Below are 22,339 nucleotides of genomic sequence, written 5' to 3' on the forward strand. Positions count from 1 at the left end.
ATGGAAACTAAACAAATTGCTATTTAATGGCTTTTTATGGTAAAAAAGTAACCATTTTTACTTTTTGGTAGCAAGAAAATTAAGGCAGAAATCTACATGTCTTTGAAATAAATAAAAATAGAGATACAGCATACCTAAACCTCTGGTATACAACAAAAGTAGTGTTAAGAGGAAAATTAATAGCATTAAGTGCCTACATAAAAAAAGGCAGAAAGGTCTCATAATAACAACCAAATGTCACATCTCAAGAAACCAGAAAATCAAGAACAAACCATACCCAAAGCCAAGAGAAGAAAAGCTATAACAAAGATCAGAGCAGAGTTAAATAAAATTGAGACCAACAAGTGAAACAAAGGATCAATAAAACAAAAAAAAGTTGGTTATTTGACAAGATTAACAAACAGACTTCTAGCTAGTTTAACCAAGATAAAAAAGAGAGAATATTCAATAAGCACAGTTGGAAATGTTAAAAAGTGACATTACAACTGATACTACAGAAATGCAAATGATCATCAGAGATTGCTATGAACATCTCTATGTACACAGTACAAACTAGAAAACCTAGAGAAAATAAATGCATTCCTGGAAAAATAAAACCTCCCAATATTGGATAAGGAAGAAATAGAAATCCTGAACAGACCAATAATGAGTAATAAAATTGAATTAGTAATTTAAAATCTTTCAACAAAAAAAATGCTCAGGGCTAGTTTCATTCACAGTCAAATTTTACTAGAAGTACAAAGGAGAGCTGGTACCTATCTTACTAAAACTATTCTAAGAATGACAGCCAGATTCCTAATTTAACCATAGGGAATACAGTTTTAGCTTTAAAATAATTCTGGGTATTCTCTGTGAAATCATCTGGATCAGGCTTACTTTCAAGTCTTCTATGAGTTATCAGTGAATATGATTAAAGGAACTCATTAGTTCTAATAAGTGGTGGTTCCTTTTGTGTTACATAAATATCAAAACAAATGCCTAAATCAACTGAAGACGGTTTTTAAAATTTCTAACACATTTCCTAATGGGTAGATTAAATATTATCTGATATTTTTAGCACAAAGGAAACATTTTTATTGAAACATTTTAAATTTAGAAATGTAGCTTGGATGGTATGGTGAAAACGATGCTAGACTGAGTGCCAGAATTGCTAGATTCTAAATTTGGATCTACCACCAATTGCTTAAGTTTGAGGTTCAGCATTAACTATAATTAAACTTCATCTCTCCTATTGTTAATACAGAGTAAGTCGAGAGTCTAGGAGTTACTCTGCAGTAAATGTTATGACACATATTATCAGTGGCAGTTTTATTCTGGCAATCTAATATTTACATATATTATAAACCATTTTATAATATTTGTTTCTGCATATTTGGAAGTTGAATACTTCCTTTGCTTCTCAAAAATATGGAAAGAATTATCCATAAAACTATTATAATTCAAAGCCTTTGGGGAGGTAATTCTTTGTCAATTTTCTGACTTATTTCAGTTATTGATCTCTTCAGGTTTTAAATTGAATCTTTCTCATCTTTCTTGTTTCTGAATGCTAAATGCCTCAGATCTGCCTCTAAGAACCTCTTCTCTTTTCTTTTTGCATTCCTTTCTTAGGTAACACCATGTACGCACAGAGAACTGATTACACTTCCATGTCGGTGGTCACCAAACATATTTCTCAAATGTCAAACATTTTTAAAAATTGCTTTATATCCAGCTATTTTCTTTACTTCTCCAATAGAAGGCTTAACAGTGATCTCAAATTAATATGACTCAAACCAAACTTGTAATTCCTCTTACCCCAACAAAACTAGTTCTACTCTAGTGATAAAGTGATAACTCCATTCATAGAGCTATACTCTTGCTCTCATGCCCCATTTTCTTTTTCTTTCTTTCTTTGTTTCTTTCCTTCTTTCTTTTTCTTTCTTTCTCTCTCTCTTTTCTTTCTTTCTTTTTCTTTTCTTTTCTTTCTTTCTTTTTCTTTCCTCTCTCTTTTTCTTTTCTTTTCCTTTTCCTTTTTCTTTTTTTTTTTGAGATGGGTTCTCACTCTGTTGCTGAGGCTTGCAGTCAGTGGCAAGATCTTGGCATACTGCAAACTTCTTCTCCTGGGTTCAAGCAATTCTCCTGCCTCCGCCTCCCAAGTAGCTGGAATTACAGGTGTGTGCCACCATGCCCAGCTAATTTTTGTATTTTTAGTAGAGAAGGGATTTCGCCATGTTGGCCAGGCTGATCTCAAACTCCTAACCTCAAGTGATCTGCCCGTGTCGGCCTCCCAAAGTGCTCAGATTACAGGCGTGAGCCACTCCGCTCGGCTCATGGCACTTTTTCAATTAGTTATCTGATACCAAACAGAGTAGTAAATGGTAAGAGACCAATACTGAACCTGGCAATAGCTAAAACATTCAGATCAATTTTAAAAATCATATATTTAAAACCTTTAGATATCTGTTGAGATAGTGAGAAAAGGATAGCTAAATTTCTCAACAACAATGACCTATTTCAATGATCAGGGCTTGGTCAATGCAGAAGGCTGCTATGGTGTGTGTGGCAAGATAGTGGGAGTTAGTAGAGGGGAATATTGAAAAATCAGATGAGTTTTACTGGTCTGATATGGTTTGGATCTGTGTCCCTACCCAAACCTCAATTTGAATTATAATCCCCAGTATTGAAAGTGGGGCCTGGTGGGAGGTGATTGGATCATATGGCCAAGTTCTTATGAATGGGTTAACACCATCCCCTTGGTGCTATTCTCTTGATAGTAAGTGAATGAGTTATCATGAGATCTGGTTGTTTAAAAGTGTATAGCACCTCCCCATCTTCCTCCTGCTCCAGCCTTGTGAAGTGCTGCTCCTCATTTGCCTTCTTCCATGACTGTAAGTTTCCTGAGCACTCATCAAAAGCTGAGCTAATGCTGCCATGCTTCCTGCACAGCCTGTGGAACTGTGAGCCAATTAAACCTCTTTTCTTTATAAAGTACCCAGTTTCAGGTATTTATTTATAGCAGTGTGAGAACAGACTAATACACAGTCCTACAAGGCTGGTAGAACAAGTTTGGAAAGCTGAGAGGGCTTTGGGCACCTGGCTAATTTTCCCCTTAGCACATTTGCTGAAATCTGAGATTGAAGAGGCTAAAGAGTCAGGTTGAAATGTTCAAAAGTGAGAAAAATATGTTCCAAAGTTTCATGCTATTAAGAAACAAATACTCACCCTGAAGCAATAGCCTTCTAAATAAAACAGGCAAATAATTAAAGCCCTGGTGAAAGTGAAGAATTTCAACTAAGATCTGTAACCACTTTTTACTAAGACACTTACAACATCTGGTGCAACTAGGGGTAAATATCCAGGCTTGGCTCTAATCAAGGCCTTTTTGGAGACAGATAAACAAATAATGACTTTGGCATTCACACAAAGCTGGAGTGACCTTGAAATGGCTTAAATCATATGACTTATCTCCTTATCAATACATCTCCAAAGTTTGAAGATACATGAGGAGGAATTATAAAGAGCTGAGCTAGACATAATGCCTCTGAAAAAAATAAAACTTAATATTCTACAGTTATTTGGGACTAAGAAGCCAAAGATTCAGCTCTTCTTTCCACCTTACATAAAAATTAACTCAGGATGGATTAAAGACTTAAATGTAAGACCTAAAACCTTAAAAACTGTAGAAGAAAACCGAGGCAATACCATTCAGGACATAGGCATGGGCAAAGACTTCATGACTAAAACATAAAAGCAATTACAACAAAAGCCAAAATTGACAAATGGGACCTAATTAAACTAAAGAGCTTATGCACAGCAAAATAAACTATCATCAGAGTGAACAGGAAACCTATAGAATGGGAGAAAATTTTTGCAATCTATCCATCTGACAAAGGGCTAATATCCAGAATCTACAAGAAACTTAAACAAATTTACAAGAAAAAAAAATCAAAAAGTGGGCGAAGGATATGAATAGACACTTCTCGAAAGAAGACATTTATGCAGCCAACAAACATACGAAAAAAGCTCATCATCACTGGTCATTAGAGAAAGCAAATCAAAACCACAAAGAGATACCATCATCTCGCACAATCATTAAAAAGTCAGGAAACAAAAGATACTGGAGAGGATGTGGAGAAATAGGAATGCTTTTACACTGTTGGTGGGAGTGTAAGTTAGTCCAATTAAACCATTGTGGAAGACAGTGTGGCAATTCCTCAAGGATCTAGAACCAGAAATACCATTTGACCTAGCAATCCTATTACTGGGTATAAACCCAAAGGATTATAAATCATTCTACTATAAAGACACATGCACACATATGTTTAGTGCAGCAGTATTTGCAATAGTAAAGACCTGGAACCAACCCAAATGCTCATCAATGATAGACTGGATAAAGAAAATGTGGCACATATACATCATGGAATACTAGGCAGCCATAAAAAATAATGAGTTTATGTCCTTTGAAGCGACATGGATGAAGCTGGAAAATATCATTCTCAGCAAGCTAACACAGGAACAGAAAACCAAACACTGAATGTTCTCACTCATAAATGGGAGTTGAACAATGAGAACATGTGGACACAAGGAGGGGAACATCACATGCCAGTGGGGTGGAGAGCAAGGGGAGGGATAGCGTTAGGAATAAATATCTAATGCATGTGGGGCTTAAAACCTAGATGATGAGTTGATGGGTGCAGCAAACCACCATGGCACACGCATACCTGTGTAACAAACCTGCACATTCTGCTCATGTATCCCAGAACTTAAAGTATAATAATAATAATAAAATAAGAAACCAGAGACTCAAAAGGCCCACAATTCAAAGACCTAAAGGATCAGTCTCTAGGAAAAAAATGTAAAGTAGACGTCGACTAAGTTTTATACAATCTGCAGCCCAAGTCCAGCAAACTTCAATCACTGATTGGATTATGGAAATAAGTCTTCTACCCTAAATACCCTAATAAAGAAGAAAGCAACTTGCTGTGGTGAACAAGGCATCATCTCAAAGATGTATACCCTTATAATATACAATGTCTAAGATTAAATCAGGAATTAGCAGATAGCCAAGTTTATTTTATAACTCTTATAGGAGAAATGAATAAAATAGAAACCAAATATGCAATGTAGAAAATCAACAGATCTAAAAGATTTTTTTAAAGATTAATAAAATTGGTTAGCCCAAAGCTAGACTAAATAATAAAAAAGGGAGGAAACATAAATTTCCAATGCCAGAAGTTAAAAGAAGCATATCACTATAGATTCTATAGACATCAAAAATATATTATGAAAAACTTTATATATTTAGGTATTCGGAAGATATTATAAACTAATTTACAACTATAAATTTGATAAATTATATACAATGGATATATTTTTCAAAAATACATTTTAGCAAAATTAAAAATAATTACATATCTGAATAGTTTAATGCCTATTAAAATTTTGAAGTTTTTATTGAAAAAGTTTTCCACGAAGACCGTAGGACCAGGGAAATTTATTAATAAATTATTTAAAAATATTTAAGAAATAAATGACCAGCTTTACCTATACTTTTCTGTGTAACAGAAAAACAACAAAAACTTTTCAATGTGTATTATGAGACAGACACAAAGCCATCATAAGAGCATTTTAAGAATTAAAAAATTGGCCGGGCACGGTGGCTCATGCCTGTAATCCCAGCACTTTGGGAGGCCAAGGCGGGTGGATCACGAGGTCAGGAGATCGAGATCATCCTGGCTAACATAGTGAAACCTCGTCTCTACTAAAAATACAAAAAATTAGCCGGGCGTGGTGGCGGATGCCTGTAGTCCCAGTTAATCTGGAGGCTGAGGCAGGAGAATGGCATGAACCCAGCGGGCAGAGCTTGCAGTGAGCTGAGATTGCTCCACTGCACTCCGGCCTGGGCGACAGAGCGAGACTCCGTCAAACAAACAAACAAACAAAAAAACGGAATAAAAAAATTACACACCAGTCACTCTAGTGAAAAATTGTAAACAAAATACTAGCAAAATGGATCTGGTAACACCTAAAAAATGAAGATACATAAAACCAGGTGGAGACTGTTCCAAGAATACAAGAGTAGTTTAATATTCATATGTAATTAGTGTAATTAACAACATTGGTGGAATAAAAGAGAAATACTTGATTATTTTGATAGATATAAAGCATTTGATAAAGTTAAAAAAAATTTATGGAAGTAATTCTTAGCCAACTAGTAGCAGAATGTAAGTCATTAATCAGTAAAAAATATCTACATATATCTACAGCAAATAACTTTCTTAATATGTGTTTCCCTTAGAAACTGGATACTTGCTATCACCACTCCTACTCAATACTATACTCATAGTCTTAGCTAGTGAAATTATGCAAGAAAATACAATAAAAAACAAAGATTTTTAAGGAAAATATTGTCATTTTCCACAGATAATCTGGTTGTGTGTATATATCTTAGTCAGTTTGTGATGCTATAACAAACATCAAAGTCTGTATAATTTATAAGGAACACAAATTTGTTGTTCGACATTTCTGGGGATGAGGAAGTCCAATATCAAGATGCCAACATTTGGCAAGGGCCTTCTTGCTGCATCATCCAATGGTAAAAGAAAGAGTAAAAGGATAAAAAGAGGGTAAGAGGAAGCCAAACTCATCTTTTCATAAGAAACCTACTCCCATTATAATAATCCCACTTCCACAATTACAGTATTAATCAATTTATGAGGGCATTGGCTCCATAACCCAAACACCTCTTAAAGGTCTTATCTCTTAATACTTTCACAATGGCAATTATACTTTAACATAAGTTTGGGAGTAGGCATTCAACAAATCATAGCATTCTGACTCTGGCCCCCTAAAAGTCTTATTCTTCTCACATAAAAGACAAATTAATTTCATTCCTTTAGCCTCAGAAGTCTTAACTTGTTCCAGCACCAACTCAAAAGTCCAAAGCCCAAAGTCTCATCTAAATCCTATAGGGATGAGTCTCAAGGCAGAACTCATCTGAAATAAATTATTCTTCAGTTCTAAGTCTATGAAATCAAAACAAGTTATCTGCTTCACAAATACAACACTGGGACAGGCATAGAATGAACATTCCCATTTAAAAAGGGAACAACTGGAAATAAAGGATTAACAGGTCCCAAATAAATACAAAAGCTAACAGAACAAGCAACATTAAATCTTAAGACTTCAGAATAATCTTTGGCTCCATGTGCCACCTTCTGGATACCCTGGGGTGAAGGAGGGTGGGCCCATCAGGCCTTAGACAGTTTTACCCCCATGGCTTTACTGGGCTTAGCCCATGCAGCAGCTCTCATAGGTAGGGGTCTCCTGCATGCAGCTCTTCTAGGCTGGGGCTACACCCTGGTATATCTACAGTTACGGGGTTGTGGGGACAGCCCTACTCTTATGGCTCCACTAGGTTTGCTCTAGTGAGCACTCTCTATGGTGGCTCAATCCCTACGAAAGATTTCTGCCTGGATCCCCAGGCTGTTCAATACATTATTTGAAATTCAGGTGAAGGCTGCCATGGCCCCACAGCCCAAGCATTCTGTCCACCTGCAGAATTAGAACCATGTGGGTGCTGCCAAGACTTATTGCTTGTGCCTTCCAGTGCAGAAGCATAAGCAGCACCTGGGCCAGCTTGAGCCATGGCTGGGGTGGCTGGAGGTGCTGCACTGAAATGCAGGGAGCAGAGACTCCAAGCAGCACTGGGTAGTGAGCCCTTTCTACCCTCAAGGTTCTAACATTCTGTGCCTGTGGTGGGAGGCACAGCCTTGAAGATCTCTGAAATGCCTTCAGGGCTATTCTCTCATTATTTTGATGAATAGCACCTGGTTTCTTCTAGCCATGCTAATCTCTTTAACCAATAGTCACTAGGCCACACCACTGATATTTTCTCTCAAAATGCTTTTTTATTTCTTTACATGGCCAGACTGGGAATGTTCTGTATGTTTACATTCTGTGTCCCTTTTAGTTATAAATTCTGTATTTAAGTCATTTTGGTATTCTCTTGCTGTACTATATGCAGACAAAAGAGCTATGTGGTTTCCTCAATATTTTGCTTAGGAATTTTTCCACCAGATGTGCTTGTTCATTGCCCTTAAGTTCTGCCTTCCTTAAAGCCCTAGGTCATGGACACAGTTCAGTCAAGTTTTTGCCACTTCATAACAAGGTTGGCCTGTACTTCAGTGTCCAATAAAATATTCCTCATTTTCATCTAAGACCTCATCACAACGGCCTTTAACATCTATATTTCTATCAGCATTCTGATCATAATCACTTAAGTTATCGGTAGGAAGTTCCATCTTTCTTTTCAGTTCCTCTCTTCTTCTGAGCCTTCACCAAATCACCCATAACACTTCTTTGTTCATGGCATCAGGCTTTCTCTAGACTGCTCCTCCAAACTCTTCCAGCCTCTGCCCACTACTCAGTTCCAAAGATGCTTCCAAATTTTCAGGTGCTTTTTATAGCAACACTCATTCCTCTGATACCATTTTACTGTCTTAGCCCATTTTCTGCTGTTATAGCAAAATATCATAGATTATATTAAATAAATATGAATTTATTAATTTATAATGAATAGAAATGTATTGACTGACAGTTCTGAAAGACAGAAATTACAATATCAAGGTGCCATCATCTAGTAAAGACCTTCTTGATGCATCATCTTATGATGAAAGAGTGGAAGGGCAAAGAGAGGGCAATAGAGAAGAAGAGCAAGAGGGGGCTCAAACTCATCCTTTCATAAGGAACTTACTCCTTCAATGACGAATAACATTAATCTATTCATCAAGGAGGTACCCATATTACCTGAGTATCATATAAAAGTCCTACTTCTTAATACTCTTACCATGACATTTCAACATGAGTTTGGGAAGAGACATTCAAACCATAGTAATGTAGAAAAACCCTAGAAGAAAACCTAGGCATTACCATTCAGGACATAGGCATGGGCAAGGACTTCATGTCCAAAACACCAAAAGCAATGGCAACAAAAGCCAAAATTGACAAATGGGATCTAATTAAACTAAAGAGCTTCTGCACAGCAAAAGAAACTACCATCAGAGTGAACAGGCAACCTACAAAATGGGAGAAAATTTTCACAACCTACTCATCTGACAAAGTGCTAATATCCAGAATCTACAACAAACCCAAACAAATTTACAAGAAAAAAACAAACAACCCCATCAAAAAGTGGGCAAAGGATATGAACAGACACTTCTCAAAAGAAGACATTTATGCAGCAAAAAGACACAAAAAAAATGCTTATCATCACTGGCCATCAGAGAAATGCAAATCAAAACCACAATGAGATACCATCTCACACCAGTTAGAATGGCGATCATTAAAAAGTCAGGAAACAACAGGTGCTGGAGAGGATGTGGAGAAATAGGAACACTTTTACACTGTTGGTGGGACTGTAAACTAGTTCAACCATTGTGGAAGTCAGTGTGGCGATTCCTCAGGGATCTAGAACTAGAAATACCATTTGACCCAGCCATCCCATTACTGGGTATATACCCAAAGGACTATAAATCATGCTGCTATAAAGACACATGCACACGTATGTTTATTGTGGCACTATTCACAATAGCAAAGACTTGGAACCATCCCAAATGTCCAACAATGATAGACTGGATTAAGAAAATGTGGCACATATACACCATGGAATACTATGCAGCCATAAAAAATGATGAGTTCATGTCCTTTGTAGGGACATGGATGAAATTGGAAATCATCATTCTCAGTAAACTATCGCAAGAACAAAAAACCAAACACCGCATGTTCTCACTCATAGGTGGGAATTGAACAATGAGAACACATGGGCACAGGAAGGGGAACATCACACTCCGGGGACTGTTGTGGGGTGGGGGGAGGGGGTAGGGATAGCATTAGGAGATATACCTAATGCTAAATGACGAGTTAATGGGTGCAGCACACCAGCATGGCACATGTATACATATGTAACTAACCTGCACATTGTGCACATGTACCCTAAAACTTAAAGTATAATAATAATAAAAAAAGAAAAAGAAAACGTAAAAATATCTACAGAAAAACTACTAGATTTGTTAAGTAAGTTTATTAAGCACACTGGTCACTATGGAAGCAAAATTGTTTATTTCTGTAACTGTAATACCTAGAAAATAAAAATGTTAAAATATATTACTTATAAGTGAATTTAAAACCCACCACACACCAAGAAATAAATCTAACAAAATACGTGCAAGGCCTCTACCTGGAAAACTGAAAATTATTGAAAGAAAATAAAGAAGTAAATACAGTAAAGATGTCGTGTCAAATTTTACTTTGTTAATCTGTAGATTTAATGCAATCTCAGAGGATAGAGCCACAAGCCACAAAAGATTTTTCCCCTGGCCTTGAAACCTGATGCCTGACTAGATTTTAAAATTGTTTGGAACCAGTGAATTACTTTTCCTTCAATTTTCTCCCCTTTTGAATGAATGTTTACAACTGTGATTTTATGCTGATCTCATTATTGTATTTTGGGGAAAAGATAACTTGTTTCTTCAGGTTAACAGGTCCACAGGTAAAGAAAAATTTCCCGTGGATGGATTCATTCGAATACTCACAACACCTAATTTATATGATGAAACGTGGGTTGTAAAAATAAGTAATTCATAACCCAAGCTGTTGGAACTCTAAATTATTTTGAGCCTTAAAGGAATGTGATTATGGTGCTTGGGTTACATGACAGCCACCTGTAACCTAGGCAGCACTAATGTAGGTAGCTGTAAACTTTGTTTATCTGTTATAGATTAGCCTTCTTCCTTGCTTACTTTGTTTTATAAAATGTAAATAACTAAAGGGCACCAGGGAAGACCCCTTCACACTTCATTGTTGATCTTTATTATAGATTAAATTCCGTCTTACCTTTTTCACACAATGACATCATGGCTATTATATTGCCTTATAATGGAATGTTAAATACAATCTTTTAAATCAGAAAGGAAATGAAAACTAGCTGTAAAGAAAAGAAAACAAGCTGTATGAAAGAGAAAATAAGCTGTATCTAAATAACTTGTTGTAACACATAAACTAGCCTTATATAGAAAATGTTGCAATCTTATCATTATTATTTTTTCTGCCTATATAAGCAAGAACTTAACTTTTAACATCAGGACACTGAACCATTTTTTCTGGAGTCTGTGTCTCCTGGATTGTCCATTCCCAAACTTTTGCTTGAATAAACTCTTTAAAACTGGATTCTGATCCTTTTGATTATTTCAAATTGATAAGTTCTTTTTAGCTGATTTACGTGAAATCATGGACTTCTAGTTGATGTTGTAACATTTTGAGACATTGGGTATGTTGGGGTGGGATTAAAGTATTAATATTAATATTCTGATGAACAGATTCTTTGAAGGTTAGAGAGTAGACTAAGGTAAACCAAATAATGCCCTCTCCCCAAAGCTCTTTATCTCTTAATCCTTGAAGCCTTTTAATATGTTATCTTGCATGCAGTAGAGACTATGAAGATATTAAGGATTTTGAGATGAGCAAATTATGTCTGTGTAGATCCGATGTGATCACAACGGATCTAACAGGGAAGCAAGAGAGTCAGAGAAAGAGAGAGATCTAAGGATGTTTGAGTTGAAGATGGAGAAAGGGGCCACAAACCATGTAATGCAGGTGCCCTCTAGAAACTGAAAAAGATAAGAAAACAGGTCCTGCCCAAGAGCTTCCAGATGGAACACAGTTCTGCTGATGTGTTGATTTTAATTCAGTGAACCCTATTACAGACTTCTGACTCTCATAACTATATAATAATAACTTTATGTTTGTTAATTTTTTATTGTGGTGAAAAACAAATATATTTGTCAGGGCTCTCTAGAGAGACAGAACCGATAGATAGGTAGATAGATAGATAGATAGATAGATAGATAGATAGATAGATAGATAGGTAGGTAGATAGACAGATAGAGAGAGAGAAAGATAGTAGATTTATTAGAGGAATTGGCTTACACAATTATGGAGTCTGAGAAGGCCCATGATAGGGTGTCTGCAAACTGGAGAACTCAGTCCAAGTCTAAAAGCACCAGAACCAGGCAGCTGATGGTGTAGTTCTCAGTCTGCGGCCAAAAGCCAAAGAACCCAGGGAAGGAAATGAGGATGCTCCTCCAAGTCCCAAAGTTCAAGAGCCAGAGAATCTGGAGTTCTGATGTCCAAGGGCAGGAGAAGGACATCCTAACTGTAAGAGAAAGAAAGATAATTTGCCATGAATTTGTCTTGTTTCATCCAGGCCCCCGGTCAATTGAGTGGTGTCCATCTACATTGATGGTGAATCTTCTCTACTGAGTCTGCCGACTCACATGCTATTCTCTTCCAGAAATACTCTCACAGACACACCGGAAAGTAATGCTTTACCAGCTATCTATCTAGATGTTTCTTAATCCAATCAAGTTGACACCTAAAATTAACTATCACAATGCATAAGGTGAAATCTCCTCTCTTAACAAGCTTTTAAGTGTAGAATACAATATTAACTGTAAGCACAATGTTGCACAGCAGGTATCTATGACTTTCTTTTACTTTGCATAACTGAAACTTTGTATCTATAAAACACCAACACTCCATTGCCTTCTCTCCCTAGGCCCTGGAAACTGCAATTTATTTTCTGCTTCTATGAGTTTGACTACTTTAGACACCTCAAATATAAGTGAAATCATATAGAATTTGTCCTTCTGTGACTTGCCTATTTCACGTAGCATAATGTTCCCAAGGTTCATCCATGTTGTCATATATGATAGTATTTATTTATCTTCTAAGACTGAAAATATTACATTTTATGTATGTATCAAATTTTATTCATTCATCTCTCAATGGACATTTATGTTGTTTCCATATCTTAGCAATTGTGAATAATAGTGCAATGAACATGAGACTGCAAATACCTTTTTGAGACACTGATTTCATTTTTTTTTTATGATAAATACCTAGACGTGGGGTTGCTGGAACAATATGGTGGTTCTACTTTTAATTGTTGGAGGAACCTCCATACTGTTTTCCATAATGGCTGCACCATTTTAATTTCTACCAAGAGGACACAGGTTTCACTTTTCTTCACAGTCTTGCCAACATTGTATATTTCCTTTTTTGTTTTTGGTAATGACCACCATAACAGGTGTGAGATGATATCTCATTGCGGTTTTAATTTCCATTTCCTTGTTTATTAGTGATTGATATGGTTTGAATGTTCATCCCTTCCAAATCTCATGCTGAAATGTGATTTTCGATGTTGGATATGGGGCCTAGTGGAAGGTGCTTGGATCATGGGGGCAGATATTTTACGAATGGTTTAGCACCATCCCCTGGGTGATAAGTGAGTTCTTGCTCAGTTAGTTCATACACAATCTGATTGTTTAAAAGAGTTTCGGACCTCCCACTTATCTATATCGTGGTACCTCTCTTGCCATATGACATTCCAGCTCTCACTTCAGCTTCCACATGAGTAAACACTCCCAGAGTCCTCATCAGAAGATGCCAGAGCCATGCTTCCTGTACACTCTGCAAAACCATGACCCAATTAAACCTCTTTTCTTTATGAACTACCCAGCCTCAAGTATATCTTTATAGCAATGCAAGAATGGACTAACATTGTGATGTTGATCATTTTTATATAACTATTGGCCGTTTGTTTGTTTGTTTATTTTTGAGACGGAGTTTCACTCTGGTTGCCCAGGCTGGAGTGCAATGATATGATCTTGGTTCACTGCAACCTCCACCTCCCAGGTTCAAGTGAATTTCCTGCCTCAGCCTCCCAAGTAGCTGGGATTACAGGTGTCCACCACCACATCCGGCTAATTTTTGTATTTTTAGTAGAGACAGGGTTTCACCATGTTGGCCAGGCTGGTCTTGAACACCTGACCTCAGGTAATCCATCTGCCTCAGCCTCCCACAGTGCTGAGATTACAAACTTTGTGTGAGCCACTACACCCGGCCTGCCCATTTGTATGTTGTCTTTGAAGAAAACCCTTTTGAAGTTCTATGTTCATTTGTTAATTTGGTTATTTGTTTTTGCTATTGAGTTGTAAGGGTTTCTTATATATTTTGGATATTAATCCTTTATCAGATATGTGGTCTGCAAATATTTTTCCCATTCTGTAGGTTGCCTTTTAACTCTCATGATTGTTTTCCTTGCTGTACATAAAGAAGATTTTTAGTTAGATATAGTTGCACTTGTTTATATTTAATTGTGTTGCCTTTACTTTTGGTGTCATATTCAGGAAATCATTGCCAAGAACAATCAAGTGAAACTTTTCCCATATATTTTCTTTTAGTTCTACAGTTTCAGGTATTAGGTTTGAGTATTTAATTCATTTTGAGTTAATTTTTAATATAGTGTAAGATAATAATTCTATTTAATTTCTTTTCATTTGTACATCCAGTTTTTCAACACAAGTTTTTGAAGAGACAATCCTTTTCCTAGTGTGTATTTTTGGCAAACCTTTTGAAGATCAATTGACCATTTATGCATGGGTTTATTTTTGGACTTTCTTCTGCTCCATTGGTCTATATGCTTGCCTTTATGCCAGTACCATACTGTTTTGATTACTGTAGCTTTCTGACATATTTGGAAATCAGGAAGTGTGAATGATTCAGCTTTTTTGTTCTTTCTCAAGATCGTTTTGTCTATTCAGAGTTCTTTGTGTTCTATATAAAGTTTAGAAATTTTTAATATTTCTATAAAACAGTGATATGAACATGGGACACCTTTGCATTTATCTGTGTCTTGTTTTTTTATACAGTGTTTTGTTGTTTTCAACTCTTTCATCTCCCTATTTTTATCCCTAAGTGTTTTATATTATTGTGAATGGGATAGTTTTCTCAATTTTCTTTTCAGATAGTTGCAAGTGTATACAAACAAAACTTTTTTGTGAGTTGATTTTGTATATGACAATTTTACTGAATTTACTTATTAGTTCTAACAGGTTAATTTTAATGAAATCATTAGGGGTTCTATGCATAATATTATATCATGGGTAAGCATATTATTTTATTTTTTCCTTTCTGATTTGTATGTCTTTTATTTTCTTTTATTTACTATTGCTCTGGCCCGGACTTTCAGTACTATGTTGAATAGAAGTTGCTAGAGTAGACATTTTTGCTTTGTTTCTGGTCTTAGAAGAAAAGCTTTTGGTTTTTCACTTTTGACACTAGCTATGAATTTTTCATAGACTTTATTAGGTTGAAGTAGTTTCCTTTTATTTCTACCTCGTTGAGTGTTTTTATCATAATGGGCATTGAATCTTGTCAAACAACTTTTCTGCATCTATTGGAATGACCATGTGATATTTATCCTTCATTCTCTTAATATGATGTATCACATTTATTTATTTATTGGAAGTTGATTTTTATTTAGTTTTTATCTTAAGTCTTTTTTAATTTCAGTAGGTTTTGGGGGAACAGGTGGTGTTTGGTTACATGAATAAGTTCTTCACTGGTGATTGCTGAGATTTTGGTGCACCCATCACCTGAGCAGTGTAGTCTTTTATCCTTCACCCCACTCCCACCCTTTCCCTCAAGTCCCCAAAGTCTATTGTATTATTCTTATACAGTATAATAATACCCATAGCTTAGCTCCCATTTATGAATGAGAACATATGGTGTTTGGTTTTCCATTCCCGAGTTACTTCACTTAGAATAATGGTCTCCAACTATCCGTATGTGAATACCACTATTTCATTCCTTTTTATGACTGAATAGTATTCCACGGTGTGTGTGTGTGTGTGTGTGTGTGTGTGTGTGTGTATCACATATTCTTTATCCACTCATTGATTGATAGGTATTTGGGCTGGTTCCATATTTTTGCAACTGCAAATTGTGCTGCTATAAACATGCGTGTGCAAGTATTAGGGTGGTGCAAAAGTAATTGTGGTTTTTGCCATTAAAAGTAGTGGCCAAAACCATAATTACTTTTGCACCAACCTAACATCTTTTTTGTATAATGACTTCTTTTCCTCTGGGTAGATACCCAGTATTAGAATTGCTACTGCTAATCAAATGGTAGATCTACTTTTATTTCTTTAAGGAATCTCCATGCTGTTTTCCACAGTGGTTGAACTAGTTTACATTCCCACCAGCAGTGTAGAAGTATCCTCTTTTCACCACGTCCACAACAACATCTATTATTTCTGATTTTTTGATTATGGCCATTCTTGGAGCAGTAAGGTGGTGTCACATTGTGGTTTTGATTTGCATTTCCCTGATTATTAGTGATGTTGAGCATTTTTCCATGTGTTTGTTGGCTGTTTGTGTATCTTCTTTGAGAATTGTCTATTCATGTCCTTAGCCCACTTTTTTATGGGATTGTTTGTATTTTTTCTTGCTGATTTGTTTGAGTTTGTTGTAGATTCTGGATATTTGTCCTTTGTTGGATGTATAGATTGTGAAGATTTTCTCCTATTCTGTGGGTTGTCTGTTTACTCTGCTGTGTTTCTTTTGCTGTGCAGAAGCCTTTTAGTTTAATTAAGTCCCTTCTATTTATCTTTGTTTTTGTTGCATTTGCTTTTAGGTTCCTGGTCATGAAGTCTTTACCTAAGCCAATGACTACAAAAGTTTTTTCCGATATTATCTTATAGAATTTTTATGGTTTTAGGTCTTAGACTTCAGTCTTTTATCAATCTTGAGTTGATTTTTATATAAGGTGAGAGATGAAGATCCAGTTTTATTTTTCAACGTGTGGCTTGCCAATTATCCCAGTACCATTTGTTGAATAGGGTGTCCTTTCCCCACTTAATGTTTTTGTTTGCTTTGTTGAAGGTCAGTTGGCAGTAAATAAAGTTGGCTTTATTTAAGGGTTCTGTATCCTGTTCCATTGGTCTATGTGCCTATTTTTATATCAGTACTATGCTATTTGGGTGATTATGACCTTATAGTATAGTTTGAAGTCAGGTAATGTGATGCTTCCAGATTTGCTCTTTTTGCTTAGTCTTGCTTTGGCTATGTGGGTTCTCTTTTGGTTCCACATGAATTGTAGGATAATTTTTTCTAATTCTGTGAAAAATGATGGTGGTATTTTGATGATAATTGCATTGAATTTGTAGATTGCTTTTGGAAGTATTTTCATTTTCACAATATTGATTCTACCCATCCATGAGCATGGGATGTGTTTCCATTTGTTTGTGTCTTGTATGATTTCCTTCAGCAGTGTTTTGCAGTTTTCCTTGTGGAGTTCTTTCACCTCCTTGGTTAGATATATTCCTAAGTATTTTATTTTATTGGAGCTATTGTTAAAGGGTCTGAGTTCTTGATTTGATTGTCAGCTTGGTCATTGTTGGTGCAAGGCAGTGCTACTCATTTGTGTACATGAATTTTGTATCCTGAAACTTTGCTGAGTTTATTCATCGGTTCTAGAAGCTTTTTTGATGAGTCTTTAGAGTTTTCTAGATATGTAGTCGTATCTTCAGCAAACAGCGACAGTTTGACTTCCTCTTTACCAATTCGGGTGCAATTTATTCTTTCTCTTGTCTGATTGCTCTGGCTAGGACTTCTAGTAGTATATTGAATAGAAGTGGTGAAAGTGGGCATCCTTGTCTTGGTGCAGTTCTCATGGAGAATGCTTTCATCTTTTTCCCATTCAGTATAACGTTGGATGCAGGTTTTTCATGGATAGCTTTTATAAAGATATGCCCCTTCTATGCTGATTTTGCAGAGAGTTTTAATCATAAAGGGATACTGAATTTTATCAAATGCTTTTTCTGTGGCTGTTGAGATGAACATGTAATTTTTGTTTTTAATTCTGTTTATGTGGCATATCACATTTATTGACTTGCGTATATTAAACCATCCCTGCATCCCTGGTATGAAACCCACTCGATCATGGTGGATTATCTTTTTGATACACTGTTGGATTTAGTTAGCTAGTATTTTGTTGAGGATTTTTGCGTCTATGTTCATCAGGGATCTTGGTCTGCAGTATTCTTTTGTTGTTGTTGTTGTTATGTGCTTTCCTGGTTTTGGTATTAGGGTGATACTGGCTTCATAGAATAATTTAGGGCGTATTCCCTCTTCCTCTGTCTTTTGGAATAGTGTCAATAGGATAGGTACCAATTCTTTGAATGTCTGAAAGAATTCAGCTGTGAATCCATCTGGTCCTGGGCTTTTTTTGTTGTTGACAATGTTTTAGTCACCATTTCAATCTCACTGCTTGTTATTGCACTATTCAGAGTTTCTTTTCTTTCCTTTCCTTTTTTTTTTTTTTTTTTTTTTTTGGAGTCTCACTGTGAAGCCCAGGCTGGAGTTTAATAGTGTGATCTCTGCTCACTGCAACCTCTGCTCCCTGGGTTCAAGTGACCCTCCTGCCTCAGCCTCCTGAGTGGCTGGGACTGCAGGCATGCACCACCATGCACAGCTAATTTTTGAATTTTTAGTAGAGATGGGGTTTCACCATGTTGCACAGGCTGGTCTCAAACTCCTGAAATCTAGTGATCCTCCCACCTCTGCTTCTCAAAATGCTGGGATTACAGGTGTGAGCCATGACACCGGGCTTTGTTCAGAGGTTCTATTTCTTTCTGCTTTAATTTAGGAAGGTTGTATATATATATAGGAATTTATTTATCTCCTCTAGGTTTTCTAGTTTGTGCATGTAAAGGTGTTCGTACTGGCCTTGAATAACTTGAATAATCTTTTGTATTTCTGTGGTATCAGTTGTGATATCTCCCATTTCATTTATAATTGACTTTATTTGGATATTTTCCCTCTTCTTAGTTAATCTCACTAATGGTGTATCAATTTTACTTACCTTTTCAAAGTCCCAGCTTTTTGTTTCATTTATATTTTGTATTGTTTTGTTTGTTTGTTTCAATTTCATTTAGTTCTGCTCTAATCTTTGTTATTTCTTTTTTTTCTACTGGGTTTGAGTTAGGTTTCTTCTTATTTCTCTAGTTCCTTGAGGTGTGACATTAGTTTGTATCTTTGTTCTCTTTCAGGTTTTTTGATATAGGCATTTAAGTCTGTCAACTTTCCTATTAGCACCACCTTTGCTGTATCCCAGTGTCAGTATTATTATCTTTCAGTTCAAAGCATTTTTTAATTTCAATCTTGATCTAATTGTTGGCCCAACAATTATTCAGGAGCAGGTTATTTTACTTTCATGTATTTGCATGGTTTTGAGGTTTCCTTATGGAGATGATTTCCAATTTTATTCCAATGTGGTCTGAGATAGTACCTGATATAATTTTTATTTTCTTAAATTTATTAAGACTTGTTCTGTGGTCTTTCATACAGTCTACCTTGGAGAATGTTCCATGTGCTAATGAACAGAATGTATATTCTGTAATTGTGTAGAATGTTCTGTAAATTTGTGTTAAGTCCATTTGTTCTAGGGTATAGTTCATTGTTTCTCTGTTGACTTTCTGTCTTGATGACCTGTCTAGTGCTGTCAGTGGAGAACTGAAATCCCCCATTATTATTTTGTTGCTGTCTATCTCATTTCTTAGGTCTAGTAGTAATTGTTTTATAAATTTGGAAGCTCCAGTGTTAGGTGCATACATATTTAGGATTGTGATATTTTCCTGTTGAACAAGTTCTTTTATCATTTTATAATGTCCCTCTTTATCTTTTTTAACTGTTGCTGCTTTAAAGTTTGTTTTGTCTAATATAGGAAGAGCTATTCCTGCTTGCTTTTGATGTTCATTTGCATGGAATATCTTTTTCCACCCCTTTACCTTTAGTTTATGTGACTCCTTATGTGTCAGGTGAGTCTCTTGAAGACAACAGATACTTGGTTGGCGAATTCTTATCAATTTTGCCATTCTGTATTTTTTAAGTGGAGAATTTAGGCTATTCACATTCAGTGTTAGTATTAAGATGTGAGGTACTATTCTGTTCATTGTGCTATTTGTTGTCTGAATACCTTGTTTTTTTTTCCATTGTGTATTGGTTTTATAGGTCCTGTGAGATTTGTGCTTTAAGAAGCTTTTATTTTGGTGTATTTCGAGGATTTGTTTCTAGATTTAGAGGTCCTTTTAGCAGTTCTTTTAGTGCTGGCTTAGTGGTGGCAAATTCTGTCAGCATTTGTTTGTCTGAAAAAGACTGTACTTTCCTTCATTTATGAAGCTTAGTTTTGCTGAATACAAAATTCTTGGCTGATAATTGTTTTGTTTTAATGAGGCTAAAGATAGAACCCCTATCCCTTCTAGCTTGTAGGGTTTCTGCCGAGAAATCTACTAAACCTAATCTGATAAATTTTTTGTAGGTTATGTAATGCTTTTGTTTCGTAGCTTTTAAGATTCTTCCCTTCATCTTGACTTTAGATAACCTGATGACTGTGTGCATAGGCAATGATAGTTCTGTGATGAATTTCCCAGGAGTTATTTGAACTTCTTGTATTTGGATGTCCAGATCTCTAGCAAGGCCAGGGAAGTTTTCCTCAATAATTCCCTCAAATATGTTTTCCAAAGTGTTGGATTTATCTTCTTCCTTGGGAACACCAGTGATTCTTAGAGTTTGGTCATTTAACATAATTCCAGACTTCTTGGAGGCTTTGTTCATTTTTTTGTTGTTCTTTTTTCTTTGTCTTTGTTGGATTGGGTTAATTCAAAAGCTCTGTTTTCAGGCTCTGAATTACTTTCTTCTACTCATTTAATTCTATTGCTGAAACTTTCCAGTGTATTTTGTGTTTCTCTAAGTGTGTCTTTTATTTCCAGAAGTTGTGATTGTTTTTTATTTATGCTATTTCTCTGAGGAATTTTCCATCCATACCCTGTAACATTTAAAAAAATTATTTAAGTTCATATTCACCTTTCTCTGGTGCTTCCTTAAGTAGCTTAATAATTGACCTTCTGAATTCTTTTTCTGGGAATTCAGAGATTTCTTCCTGGTTCAATGCATTGCTGGTGAGCTAGTATGTTTTGGGGTATTAAAGAATGACAGAATGTTGTTTTGTTATATTACCAGAATTGCTTTTCTGGTTCCTTTTCATTTGGGTAGACTATGTCAGAGGGAAGATCTGGGAAGATCTTCAGTTTCTCAGGTGGCAGGCAGGGCCATAGAGCTTCCAAGAGATTGTTTCCTTTGTCTTTAGCTACCAGGGCTGGTAGAGAAGGACCATCAGGTCGGGGCAGGCTTAAGTGTGTCTGAGCTCAGACTCTTCTTGGGTGGGGCTTGCCATGGCTCCTGTGGGATATAGGGGTGCCATTCTCAGGTCAATTGAGTTATCTTCCCAGGGGGATTATGGCTGCCTCTGCTGCATCATGCATGTCACTAGGGAAATGGGCAAAAGCCAGGCCTCACCCAGCTCCCATGCAGCTGTAAAGACTGGTCTCACTCTCATCATGCCCACCTCCCCCCACGCCCCTGCCCCCACCCCCGTCACTCCCCAGCAGCACAGAGTTTACTTCAAGGCAGCCAGTGAGCAGGGCTGAGACCTTGCTTTAGGCTACCAGCCTCCCCACTGGGAAAGCAATCAGGAATTTCCAGTTGCACGTCTCCCACAGCTTCTGTGCTCATGTCTACAAAACTGGTTTGCCCCGTTTTCTGAGTTCTGTCCAGGAAACTTCACGTTCCACTGAAATTGTTACAAAGTTCAACTGGAAGTTTCCTTCTCCCTGTGTTCTTTCTCTAATTCCACTTGCAGCCTTCCCCAAAGGACCCGTTTTGAGACAAAGTCAGAAATAGCTTCCCTGGGGACTAGGAATGTCTGCACTGCTTCTCCCACTGCTTTCTCTATGCCTGTATTTCGCTTGGCTCTCTAAATTTATCTCAGCTCCAGGTAAGATCAAATCCTTCTTCCATGATCTGGACTTTCAGGTTCCCTAGTGACAATGTGTGTTCAGGGGTAGACAATCCCCCTTTCACACTTTCCACACTTTGAGCACTCACAGCTTTTCAGCTGTCTCCTGGAGGCTGCAGCAGCAATCCACTTCCTTCAAAGTATCTGTGGATTCTCTCAGCTTTCCTGGTATGTTCCTGTGGTAGTTCTTGGAGCAAAAGTTCATGATGTGAGTCTCCACAGGCTGCTCTGTTCATCCAAATAGGAGCTGCAAGTTAGTCTTGCCTCTGATCTGTCGTTTTCTCCAATTCTCACATTGATTTATTTTTGTATGTTGAACCACCTTTTCATCCCAAGGAAAATTCCCTGACAAAAATGAAATATTGGATGCAAACTCTACTCCTCGTACTCTTGGGTAGACTCCTCCAGTTTTGTTCTTTCTCTCGGTTGCACAAAGCTCTGCCAACCACAGTAAGCTGCTTTTGCTTCCTTTTTTTCTCAGTGGTACCCAGGCATCTGAACTATTCCAGTTTGGTTAGTGCTTCAAGTGAGGTGAGACAAACACTAGTTCCTAAGGCAGTGCTCTAATAGGCAGGAGGTTGGACACATGACCCTCCCAACCCCACC

General features: G+C 36.7%; 1 long non-coding RNA gene across 1 annotated transcript in view; it reads right to left on the reverse strand.

Moving 5' to 3' along the window:
- LOC129045039 (uncharacterized) overlaps positions 1-22,339 on the reverse strand; it is a 106,225-nt gene that overhangs the window by 23,475 nt on the left and 60,411 nt on the right. Inside the window, exon 2 of the long non-coding RNA XR_008504879.2 lies at positions 11,965-12,190. This is a non-coding gene — a long non-coding RNA (uncharacterized LOC129045039). The remainder of the gene's footprint in view (positions 1-11,964; positions 12,191-22,339) is intronic.

Source organism: Pongo pygmaeus, chromosome 1 (assembly GCF_028885625.2).
Source record: "Pongo pygmaeus isolate AG05252 chromosome 1, NHGRI_mPonPyg2-v2.0_pri, whole genome shotgun sequence".
In the NCBI taxonomy this organism is placed as follows: domain Eukaryota; kingdom Metazoa; phylum Chordata; class Mammalia; order Primates; family Hominidae; genus Pongo; species Pongo pygmaeus.